Source organism: Hippopotamus amphibius, chromosome 9 (genome assembly GCF_030028045.1).
Source record: "Hippopotamus amphibius kiboko isolate mHipAmp2 chromosome 9, mHipAmp2.hap2, whole genome shotgun sequence".
Classification (NCBI taxonomy): Eukaryota; Metazoa; Chordata; class Mammalia; order Artiodactyla; family Hippopotamidae; genus Hippopotamus; species Hippopotamus amphibius.
Window position 1 is genome coordinate 85,019,285 of NC_080194.1, and position 12,581 is coordinate 85,031,865.

Genomic DNA, 12,581 nt, shown 5'->3' on the forward strand with positions numbered 1-12,581 from the left:
CAGCTTATCATATACAATGGAACCCTCATGAGAATATCAGTGGGTTTTTTAGCAGAAATCTTGCAGGCCAGAAGGCAGTGGGATGATACATTGAAAGTTCTAAGGAAAAAAAACTAGTTAACTAAGAATAATATAAACAGCAAAACTATCCTCCAAATGGAAAAGCAGAAAAATACTTTCTCAGACAAACAAAAGCCTAAAGAGTCCATTGTCATTAGATCTTCCTTACAGGAAATTCTAAAGTAAACTCTTCAAATTGAAAAAAAAAAAAAAAAGACACTAAAACAATAACATATTTGCTTAAGAAAGTCTAAAATGAATTGCGAAAGTTAAACATATAGAAAAACATGGAACACTGTATTAATTGTAAAATTTTAAAAGTGGTGAGTAAATTTCTTTAATTTCTGATATAAAATTTAAAAGACAAAAGTATTAAATATAACAAAATATGTTAATATGTACACAATACATATAAGTATCAAAATATTATTGAATGAGGAAAGCAACATGTCAAAAATATTCCTTTGAATAAAAGATAGAGCCCCGTAGATATATTTGAGTAAATGAGCAAGTAGGAAAATATGTGAGGGTGTGTATTAGGTCTAAACATGAATAACATGTAGTTGTAATACATGTAAATTTTGACATCAATTAAAATGTGGAAGGTACAAAAGCTTAGAGTTTTTGTAAGTGATTGAGGTTAAGCTCTTACCAAAGTAAAATACTGTTGTAACTAAAAGGTGTTTTATATAAGCCACATTGTAACCAAAAGATAATAATATCTATAGAAATTATACAAAAGAAAAAGAGAAAGCAAACAAAGCATATCAACTGAAAATCAGTGAAACCCAAAGAAAGATATCATAAGAAGTATAAGACAATAATAAAACAATTAAAAAATTTGCAATGGTAAATTCTTCCCAAACAATAATCAGTTTAAATGGAAATACATTAAATTCTACCTATCTAAAGACATAGGATGGGTAAATGGATGAAAAATCAGGATATAAATATGTATTGTCCATGAGAAACTCACTTTTGACTTAAGCTTGCACATATACATAATATTGTGTATAGAACAAGATGAAACTATATGCTAAAGAGACACACTTTAGATGCAAAGACACAAAACTTGGAAGCCTGTACTAACACATAGCAGAGTGGGCATGGCTATATTCATGTCAGACAAAATAGATTTTAAGGCAGGAACCATGACCAGGAATAAAAAGGGCATTGTATAGTGATAAAGTGGTCAATTCTCTAAGAAAATATACAAACATTAATGTGTATGCACCTAAAGGTATCAAAATATAAAACTGGTAGAAATAAAAGGAGAAATATACAAGTCCACAATTATGATTGAAGACATCAACACTCTACATTCAAACATATAGTACAGTAGACAGAAAAGCAGTAAAAACAGAAGACTTGAAAAATAGTTTCAAATCAACCTGAAGTAAGGGGCAATGATAGAACAATTTGTATAATGGGATACATATTCTTTTTAGAAGCACATGGAATATCCACCAAGTCAGAATGTAGTCAGGACCATGAAAATAAACTTCATAATTTTAAATGATTAAAATTATGCAAAATATAAACATGCAGAATATGTTCTCAGGACATAGATTAAACTAGACATACATGATTGAAAGATATCTGGAAATTCCCTAAATATTTGGAAATCAAACTACTCACTTCTAAATAGTGCTCAGGAAAAGGGGGAACCAAAAGAGACATTAGAAAATGTTTTAAATTGTTTGAAAATGAAAGGGCGCATTTCAAATTTTATGGGATGCAGTGAAAACAATTCTCAGAGAGAAATGTGTAGCATTAAGTGTTTATATGAAGAAAGAAGAAAACTCTCAAATCAATGATCTAAGCTTCCACTATAAAACTCGAAAAGAGAGAGATCAAATTAGAGGTAAAGGAAGCAGAGGATGGCAATAGTAAAGATAAAAACAGAATCAAGGACATTTAGATGACAAAAACAATAGTGAAAAATGCTAAACGTTAATTGCTTTAAAAAAATAATAAAACTGATAAAGTACTGGCTAGAATGATCAAGACGAAAAAGAGAAAAGGCACAAATTTCAAATCAAGAAAAAGAATATGAGTGTATACATTACAAACGTTAAAGCGGTAATAAAAGGAAAATATGAACAATTCTGTCTCCATGCATTTGACAACTTAGATGGAATGGGAAAATTACTTTAATCATGGTTTTCAACACAAACACAAATATAAGCCTTAAAATTAATTGATAATATTCATTTAGAAAGTATAGTCACAAAATATAAAGATAAAATTTTAAGTTCTTTACCCAAGGAACACTAGTTTAATAAAGACTGGACATTAGCCTGAAAATAATAGCATTTATTTCCTTTGACTAAGTGGGGGTGACCTTTTATAAAATGTTAGTTTTCCTAAATAAGAAATGCATTGCCAAATCCTTTTGCTGTATCTACATCTTATAGTTATTGGTAAAAAAAAAAGCGTGATGAAGAGCACCAGGATTACAACTAAATGCTGAACAATCATTGACACAAAAATACTGGGACTCACCAAAAAAACACCCCACATCCAGAGACAAAGGAGAAGCTGTAACGAGATGTTAGGAGGGACACAATCACGTTAAAATCAAATCCCATAAATGCTGGGTGGGTGACTCACAAACTGGAGAACAGTTGTACTGCAAAAGTCCACCCACTAAAGTGAGGGTTCTGAGCCCCATATCAGGCTTTCCAACCTGGGAGTCCAGCGATGGGAGGAGGAATCCCCAGAGAATCAGACTTTGAAAGCCAGCAGAATTTGATTGCAGGACCTCCACAGGACTAGGGGAAACAGAGACTCCACTCTTGGAGGGCACACAAAAAAGTGTGCTCACCAGGACCCAGGGGGAAGGAGCAGTGACCCCATAGGAGACTGAACCAGACCTACCTGCTGGTGTTGGAGGGTTGCCTGCCGAGATGGGGGGCAGCTGTTGCTCACTGAGGAGACTGCGGCACTGGTAGCAGTGGTTCTGGGAAGTGCTCATTGGCATGAACCCTCCCAGAATCCACCATTAGCCCCACCAAAGAGCCTGTAAGCTCCAGTGCTAAGTAGCCTCAGACAAAACAACCAACAAGGTGTGAATACAGCCCCACCCATTAGCAGACAAGCAGATTAAAGTCTTACTGAGCTCTGCCCACCCAGCCCTACCCACCATCAGTCCTTTTCATCAGGAAGCAGGCTCAAGCCTCCTAGATAGCTTCCTCCACAAGAGGGCAGACAGCAGTATCAAGCAGTATCAGCAGTATTTTGTCTTGTGGAAGTGAAAACCACAGCCACAGAAAGATAGAGAAAATGAAAAAGCAGAGGACTTTGTACCAGATGAAGAGACAGGATAAAACCCCAGAAAAACAACTAAATGAAGAGGAGATAGGCACCCTTACAGAAAAAGAGCTTAGAATAATGATGGTGAAGATGATCCAGGACTTTGAAAAAAGACTGGATGCAAAGATCAAAAAGTTTACCAAAGACCTAGAAAAATTAAAGAGCAAACAAACAGAGATATGCAACACAATAAGTGAAATGAAAAATGCACTAGAAGGAACCAATAGCAGATTAACTGAAGCAGAAGGGCAAATAAGTGACCTGGAAGATAGAATGCTGAAAATCACTGATGTGGAAAAGAATAAGGAAAACAGAATGAAAAGAACTGAAGACAGCCTAAGAGACCTCTGAGACAATGTTAAATGCACCAATATTCACATTATAGGGGTCCCAGAAGGAGAAGAGGAGAAGAGAGAGAGAAAGGACCTGAGAAAATCTTGGAAGAGATTATAGTTGAAAACTTCCCTAACATGGGAAAGGAAATAGCTACCCATGTCCAGGAAACGCAGAGAGTCCCATGCAGCATAAATGCAAGGAGGAACATGTCAAGACATATAGTAGCCAAAATGACAAAAATTTAAGGCAGAGAAATGTTATTGAAAGCAACAAGGGAAAAATGACAAATAACATACAAGGGAACTCCCATAAGGTTAACAGCTGATTTCTCAGCAGAAACTCTGCAAGCCAGAAGGGAGTGGCATGATATATTTCAAGTGATGAAAGGGAAGAACCTACAACCAAGACTACTCTACCCAGCAAGAATCTCATTCAGATTCGATGGAGAAATCAAAAGCTTTACAGACAAGCAACAGCTAAGAGAATTCAGCACCACCAAACCAGCCCTACAACAAATGCTAAAGGAACTTCTCTAAGCAGGAAACATAAGAGAAGAAAAGGACTTACAAAAACAAACCCAAAACAATTAAGAAAATGGTAATAGGAACATACATATCAATAATTACCTTGAATGTAAATGGACTAAATACCCAAACCAAAAGACACAGACTGGCTGAATGGATCCAAAAACAAGGCCCATATATATGCTCTCACCAAGAGACTCACTTCAGACCTAGGGAAACATACAGACTGAAAGTGAGGGGACGGAAAAAGATATTCCATTCAAATGGAAATCAAAAGAAAGCTGGAGTAGCAATACTCATATCAGATTAAATAGACTTTAAAATAAAAAATGTTGCAGAGACAAGAAAGGACACTACATAATGATCAAGTGACCAATCCAAAAGATAAGATAACAAATATAAATTTATATGTGCCCAATATAGGAGCAACTCAATACATAAGGCAAATGCTAACAACTATAAAAGAGGAAATCAACAGTAACACAATGTATGTGGGGCAGTTTAAAACCCCACTTACACCAATGGACAGACCATCCAGGTAGAAAATTAATAAGGAAACCCAAGATTTAAATGACACAATAAATGAGCTAGAATGAATTGATATCTATAGGACATTACATCCAAAAAGAGCAGATTACACTTTCATCTCAAGTACACATGGAATAATCTCCAGGATAGATCACATTTGGGTCCCAAATCAAGTCTTGGTAAATTTTTGAAAATTGAAACCACATCAAGCATCTTTTCCGAACACAGTGCTATGAGATTAGAAATCAATTACAGGAAAAAAAAAACTGTAAAAACACAAACACATGGAGGCTAAACAATATAATACTAAATAACCAAGATATCACTGAAGAAATCAAAGAGGAAATCAAAAAATACCTAGAGACAAATGACAAGGAAAACACAATGATCCAAAACCTATGGGATGCAGCAAAAGCAGTTCTAAGAGGGAAGTTTATAGCAATACAATCCTCCCTCAAGAAACAAGAAAAATCCCAAATCAACAATCGAACCTTACACCTAAAGAAACTAGAGAAAGAAGAGCAAACAAAACCCAAAGGTAGTAGATGGAGAGAAATCATAAAGATCAGAGCAGAAATAAATGAACTAGAAACAAAGAAAACAATAGCAAACATCAATAAAACTGAAAGCTGGTTCTTTGAGAAAATAAACAAAATTGATAAACATTTGGCAAGACTCATTAAAAAAAGAAGAGGACTCAAATTATTATAATTAGAAATGAAACAAGAGAAGTAACAACAGACATCACAGAAATAAAAAGCACTATAAGAGACTTGGACAAGCAATTATATGCCAATAAAATGGACAAACTGGAAGAAATGGAAAGATTCATAGAAAGGTATAACCTTCCAAGACTGAATCAGGAAGAACTAGATATATGAACAGACCAATCACAAGTAATGAAATTGAAACTGTAATTAAAAATTTCCCAACAAACAAAAGTCCAGGACCAGATGGATTCACAGGTGAATTCTATCAAATATTTACAGAAGAGCTAACACCCATCCTTCTCAAACTCTTCCAAAAAATTTCAGAGGAACACTCCCAAACACATTCTACAAGGCCACCATCACCCTGATACCAAAACAGACAAAGACACTACAAATAAAGAAAATTACAGACCAATATCACTGATAAATTAGATGCAAAATTCCTCAACAAAATACTAGCAAACAGAATCTAGCAACACAATAAAAGGATCATACACCATGGTTAAGTGGGATTTATCCCTGGAATGCAAGTATCCCTCAATATTTGCAAACCAATCAATGCAATACACCATATTAACAAATTGAAGGATAAAAACCACATGATCTTCTCAATAGATGCAGAAGGTGGTCATAGAAGGAAACTACCTCAACATAATGAAGGCCATTTATGCCAAACCCACAGTAAACATCATTCTCAATGCTGAAAAACTGAAAGCATTCCCTCTAAGATCAAGAACAAGACAAGGCTATCCACTCGCCACTACTATTCAACATAGTTCTGGAAGTCCTTGCCACAGCAATCAGAGAAGAAAAAGAAATAAAAATAATCCAAATTGGAAAAGAAGTAAAACTGTCACTGTTCGCAGATGATATGACACTATACATAGAAAATCCTAAAGATGCCACCAGAAAACTACCTGAGCTAATCAATGAATTTGGTAACGTTACAGAATACAAAGTTAACACACAGAAATCTCTTGCATTTCTATACACTAACAATGAAAGATCAGAAAGAGAAATTAAGGAAACTCTCCCATTCACTATTGCAACAACAACAACAAAATACCTAGGAATAAACGTAACTAAGGAGGTAAAAGACCTGCAGTCAGAGAACTATAAGACACTGATGAAAGAAATCAAAGATGATACAAACAGATGGAGAAATATACCATGTTCTTGGATTGGAAGAATCAACATTGTGAAAATGACTGTACTACCCAAAGCAATCTACGAATTCAACACAATCCCTATGAAATTAGCACTGGCATTTTTTACAGAATTAGAACAAAAAATCCTAAAATTTGTATAACGACCTAAAGACCCCCAATAGCCAAAGCAATTGGAGTAAAAAAAATGTGGAGCTGGAAGAATCAGACCTCCTGACTTCAGACTATACTATAAAGCTACAGTAATCAAGACAATATGGTACTGGCACAAAAACAGAAATATAGATAAATGGAACAGGATAGAAAGCCCAGAGATAAACTATGATCAAGTAATCTATGACAAGGAGCCAAGGATATGCAATGGAGAAAAGACAGCCTCTTCGATAAGTGGTGCTGGGAAAACAGGACAGCTACATGTAAAAGAACTAAATTAGAACACTCCCTAACAACACAGACAAAAATAAATTCAAAATGGATTAAAGACCTAAATGTAAGGCCAGACACTATAAAACTCCAGACAAAACCATAGGAAGAACACTGTTTGACATAAATCACAGCAAGATCTTTTTTGATCCACCTCCTAGAGTAATGGAAATAAAAACAAAAATAAATAAGTAGGACCTAATGAAACGTCAAAGCTTCTGCATAGCAAAGGAAACTATTAGCAAGACAAAAAGACAACCCTCAGAATGGGGGAAATATTTGCAAATGAATCAACAGACAAAGGGTTAATGTCCAAAATATATAAACAGTTCATGCAGCTCAATATCAAAACAAAACAAAACAAAAAACCCAATCAAAAAATGGGCAGAAGACCTAAATAGATATTTCTCCAAAGAAGATATATGAATGGCCAAGAGGCACATGAAAAGCTACTTAACATCACTAATTATTAGAGAAATGCACACCAAAACTACAATGAGGTATCACCTCACACCTGTTGGAATGGGCATCCTCAGAAAATCTACAAACAGTAAATGTTGAGAGGGTGTGGAGAAAAGGGAACCCTCTTGCACTGTTGGTGGGAATGTAAATTGATACAGCCACTATGGAGAACAGTATGGAGGTTCCTTGAAAAACTAAAAATAGAGTTACCATATGACCCAGCAGTACCACTACTGGGCATATACCCAGAGAAAAGTATAATTCAAAAAGATGCATGCACCCCAATATTCATTGTAGCACTATTCACAATAGCCAGAACATGGAAGCAACCTAAATGTTCATCAACAGATGCATGGATAAAGAAGATGTGGTACATATATACAATGAAATATTACTCGGCCATAAAAAGGAATGAAATTGAGACATTTGTAGAGACATGGATGGACCCAAAGACTGTCATACAGAATGAAGTAAATCAGAAAAACAATTATTGTATATTAACACATATATTCAGAATATAGAAAAATTTTACAAATCAACCAGTTTGCAAGGCAGAAATAGAGACACAGATGTAGAGAACAAACATATGGACACCAAGGGGGGAAAGCAATGGGGGATTGGGTGGGATGAATTGGGAGACTGGTATTGCCATATATACATTACTAATAAGAAAAAAATATCAAATTGTATGCTTTAAAGATATGCTGTTTATTGTATGTCAATTGTATCTCAATAAAAGTTCTTAAAAAAAGATACATGTATCACAATGTTCATTGCAGGACTATTTTATAGCCAGGATGTGGAAGCAACCTAAATATCCATCAGCAGATGAATGGTAAAGAAGATGTGGCACATATATACAACGGAATATTACTTAACCATAAAAAGGAATGAAATTGAGTCATTTATGGTGAAGTGGACAGACCTAGAGTCTGTCATACAGAGTGCAGTAAGTCAGAAAGAGAAAAACAAATACTGTACGCTAATGCATATATATGGAATCTAAAAAAAACAAACAAACAAAAATAGAAAAAAAGAAAAAACAAACAAACAAACAAACAAAAATGGTGCTGATGAACCCAGTGGGAGGCCAAGAATGGAGATGCAGACATAGAGAACGGACTTGAGGACATGGGGGGAAGGGGAAGCTGGGATGAAATGAGAGAGTGGCATTGACATATATACACTGTGAAATGTAAAATAGGTGGCTAGTGGAAAGCTGCTGCATAGCACAGGGAGATCAACTCAATGATTGCTGATGACCTAAAGGGGTGGGATAGGAAGGGTGGCAGGGAGGGGATATGGAGATATATGTCTAAACACAGCTGATTCATTCTGATGTACAGCAGAAACTGGCACAACATTGTAAAGCAGTTATACTCCAATAAATATCTGAAGAAAAAAAAAAGATCAATGTGTTTTTGTTTTATATGCAAAGAAAATGAGTAGACTCTAGAAAATGGAAATCCATATTCTTACTTAACACTCAAGCAATAGCTGGCTTAGTGTGTTCAGTTTGATGTACAGTACTTTATGTGATAGGGAAAAAGTATACAATTTCAGAAAAATGACCTAGAAATATGTTATTTTAGAATGGCTGAAATAACTGAGGATAATTTGTTAGCAAAGCAAAAATGTCCATGGCACATGGCAGTTATCTCAATGTTAAATGTATTGCTTTATTTAAGAGGTATATTTTCATATGTCTGAAGAGATTAAAGAACTAACTGCTTGAAACTACAGGGAGAGATATTTGGTTTCACAACAAAAGTGAACATTCCAACCATCAGACACACCCTGATCTTATAGGCAAAATGATTGTGGTCTGCTTGAATGGCTAATTATGTAGCAAATGTTTAAAGATACAAGCACCTGATGGGTGGTTGGAATCAATAATCTTTAGCATTTATTTCAGTTCCAAAATTTCATTTATGATTTCACAATTCTTATTGGTCCTGGTATTAAGTTTGGTACTAGTGGATTGGAACTTAAACTCACCTCATACTTGTGTGACCTTGGAATAATTCTGTCTACTCTCCAACTGTCTAAAAATCAAAAACTTTAATATCTGTTTAGTTTGAAAATTAAATTAAATGGTGCCTACTTGTTGCTTAGCACAGTTCCTGGCTTTTGGTATGGACTAAATAATGGCAATTTTATTTTTAACTTTGATCTATTGAGTATCCCTTTGTTTTACATTTTATTTAACCAGCATTTTCATTCATTAATTATGACATAGTTTAAATTTTTCTCTTCTTTAGCACATCTTGTTGCTCTTTTCCACATAAATACAGTAAGACAGAAATATGAAAAAATTTAATTGTATATTAACTTCCTAAATTATTAATATTTTCCATGATATTCAAATAAATTCAAATGAATTTCTTTGTCATTCAAAGAGTATATCACCTAACAACAACAACAAAACATTTTCTTTTTTATGTCCTAACAACTATCATACGATTTTATTTTACAAAAGAATATAGTAGACTCTCATTTATGATTCACCATATTTCTTTAGCTTTTCTTTCATTTTATTCCATCTTATGAAATCTGTTTAATACTTAGGGCCCTTTTTAAGGGCTTTAATAGTGGAAGCATCAATAAGATCTTATTATGTGTGCCCGTGACTGTGTTTTGTATGTTTATATTAAGCACATACTTAATTCTATATGAATTATTATGAATTTTTATTGGTTTTTCTTTTGTATTAGCCTGTGAACTCAATTCAGTGTTTGGCATAGTTCTTGACATGCAGCAGGTATCAATAAATGTCAGTTTTTAATAAAATTATTGAAAGAAGTTTAGTGATAAGTTACAGACAACACAAGTGAGTGAAGGTCTCACCCTGCCTGAGTTAAAGTGAGTAAACAAAGAAGTGTTCACCATAATTTTATTCAGCAGGGACAAGTAGATGATAAGGAAATCTCTGTTCATGACAGAGTATTAATATTACAATGATGGTAGGTAGAGACAGATAAATAACTATGTGCATCTCAAGGTGCCTTATGAGGGAGGCAGAGTAAAGGACTCTAAATTTTATAAGCTAAGGGTTGGGATTCAGAAATACCCCCTCCTGTTCTCCAAAACTTCAGTACCATGTATTTTTCTCCCCCATTTCTCTAAAGGAAAAAATGATTCTGATGATGCTGGTGGATAGTTCTGAGTACTAACCTTGAAGGACTCCTAGGTGTTGAAGAGGTCATAGCCTAAAAGTCTGTGTGGTAATGATTGTGAATCACTGGTCCTGACCTCTGATGAAGCCGATGGCTCTCTGCAAAGGTTGGTTGATATGAATGATGATTTTACACTCTGGGTACTGATGCTAAGTGTCTGAAGCAGAACAAGTAATAATAATGATCTCCCACTAGAATCTTATCTCACAAGTATCAACTTTTGGGAAAAGAAACAATTAGAATTTCCCTTTCTCGAGGCTTCTCTGGTAGCACAGTGGTTAAGAATCCACCTGCCAATGCAAGGGACATGGGTTAGATCCCTGGTCCAGCAGGTTCACATATACCACAGAGCAACTAAGCCTGTGCTCCAAAACTACTGAGCCTATGCTCTAGAGCCTGCAAGCCACAACTCATGAGCCCATGCTCTGCAATTAGTGAAGCCCATGTGCCTAGAGGCTGTGCTCACAACAAGAGAAGCCCCTGAAATGAGAAGCCCACGCACTGCAACGAAGAGTAGCCTCCACTCTCCGCAACTGCATAAAGCCCGTGCACAGCCATGAAGACTCAACTCTACCAATAAATTAAATAAGTAAATAAATAAGTGTATAAAACAAACAAACAGACATAGAATATCTCCGTTGGCTTCCCAGTGTTTAATAGTGTCAGTTAGCTGTAGTATATTGGGCTTGTTAGATTATGTATTGTATACAAGGTGTGATAGATCTTGCTAGAACCCTAGGGACTTTCATGTCAAGCTAATTTAAAGTTCAAAATTACATGAAATTTTAAAGACATACCCTAAAGGAATTTTCTAAAGTAACTGCCCACAAGGAGTAAATAGAATTTCAGGGAAAAATCTTTGTGTATAAGATTTGAAAGTTTTTGTTCTCATTCATCTCCACTAACTATGTAGATATTATGATGTATTCATCAGACTCAACACATTTTAATAGGAATATTCAAAATACTTTAATGTGTGGCCTGCATGAAAGCATGAGCTGGATATTGACACCCCATGAAAAGTTCTTGAAAAAACTAACAAGGAAATTGATGACTTTAGTTTCCTGTATAATTAGAAGAGAAATGGTGAGGAACAATATAGAGACATATGTGGTATAGAGATTGTTTTGGTTCTATATAAATATTAAATTATTTTATCCGTTTGGAAATAAAACTTTAATGTTTTTATTTGATCTATTCTGTGTGTATATTATGTTTGGATATTAATAACTATCAATTTGGTTAATCAAATTTACTTTTTTCTTCCAGTTTTGAAACAATTGATGCATAAAATTGTGAAGTTTAAGATGTAGACCATGGTGATACACTTATATTTCCAAAATTATTACCATAATAAGATTAGCTAACATTATCATGTTACCTAAGTACTGTTCTTTTTTTGGTGAGACTGTTACTTGCTAAATATTTGCTAAATATTTTATCACTGGGCACTGATATTTCATATTCCTTCTTCTTTGTTATATATTTTTACATTGTTTCCAAAGCTGGAATAATTGGAAGCAGTCTTAGATTTTAGTATGATTAAAGGTAAAATTGGACACTCATAACAGACAGTTCTAATAAAATATGTTCAAATGTATTAGGCTCAATTATTTTCAAAGGAGTTTACAATTCAGTTAACAATTTCTCTCTTATAGTTTCATATTGTAAATCATCAAGGGAGTTTTCTTCAAGTCTCAATATAAACTTTACCCAGTATCAACTGAATCAAAGTCTTAGAGTCTGAGATTAGCTATTGATAATTTTTTCAAAGCTACTTAAACTTTAATGTGCATAGGAATAACCTGGTGATCTTCTTCAAATGCAGATTCTGATTGGTAAGTCTGGTGTATGGCTTGAGATTACGCATTTGTAACAAAC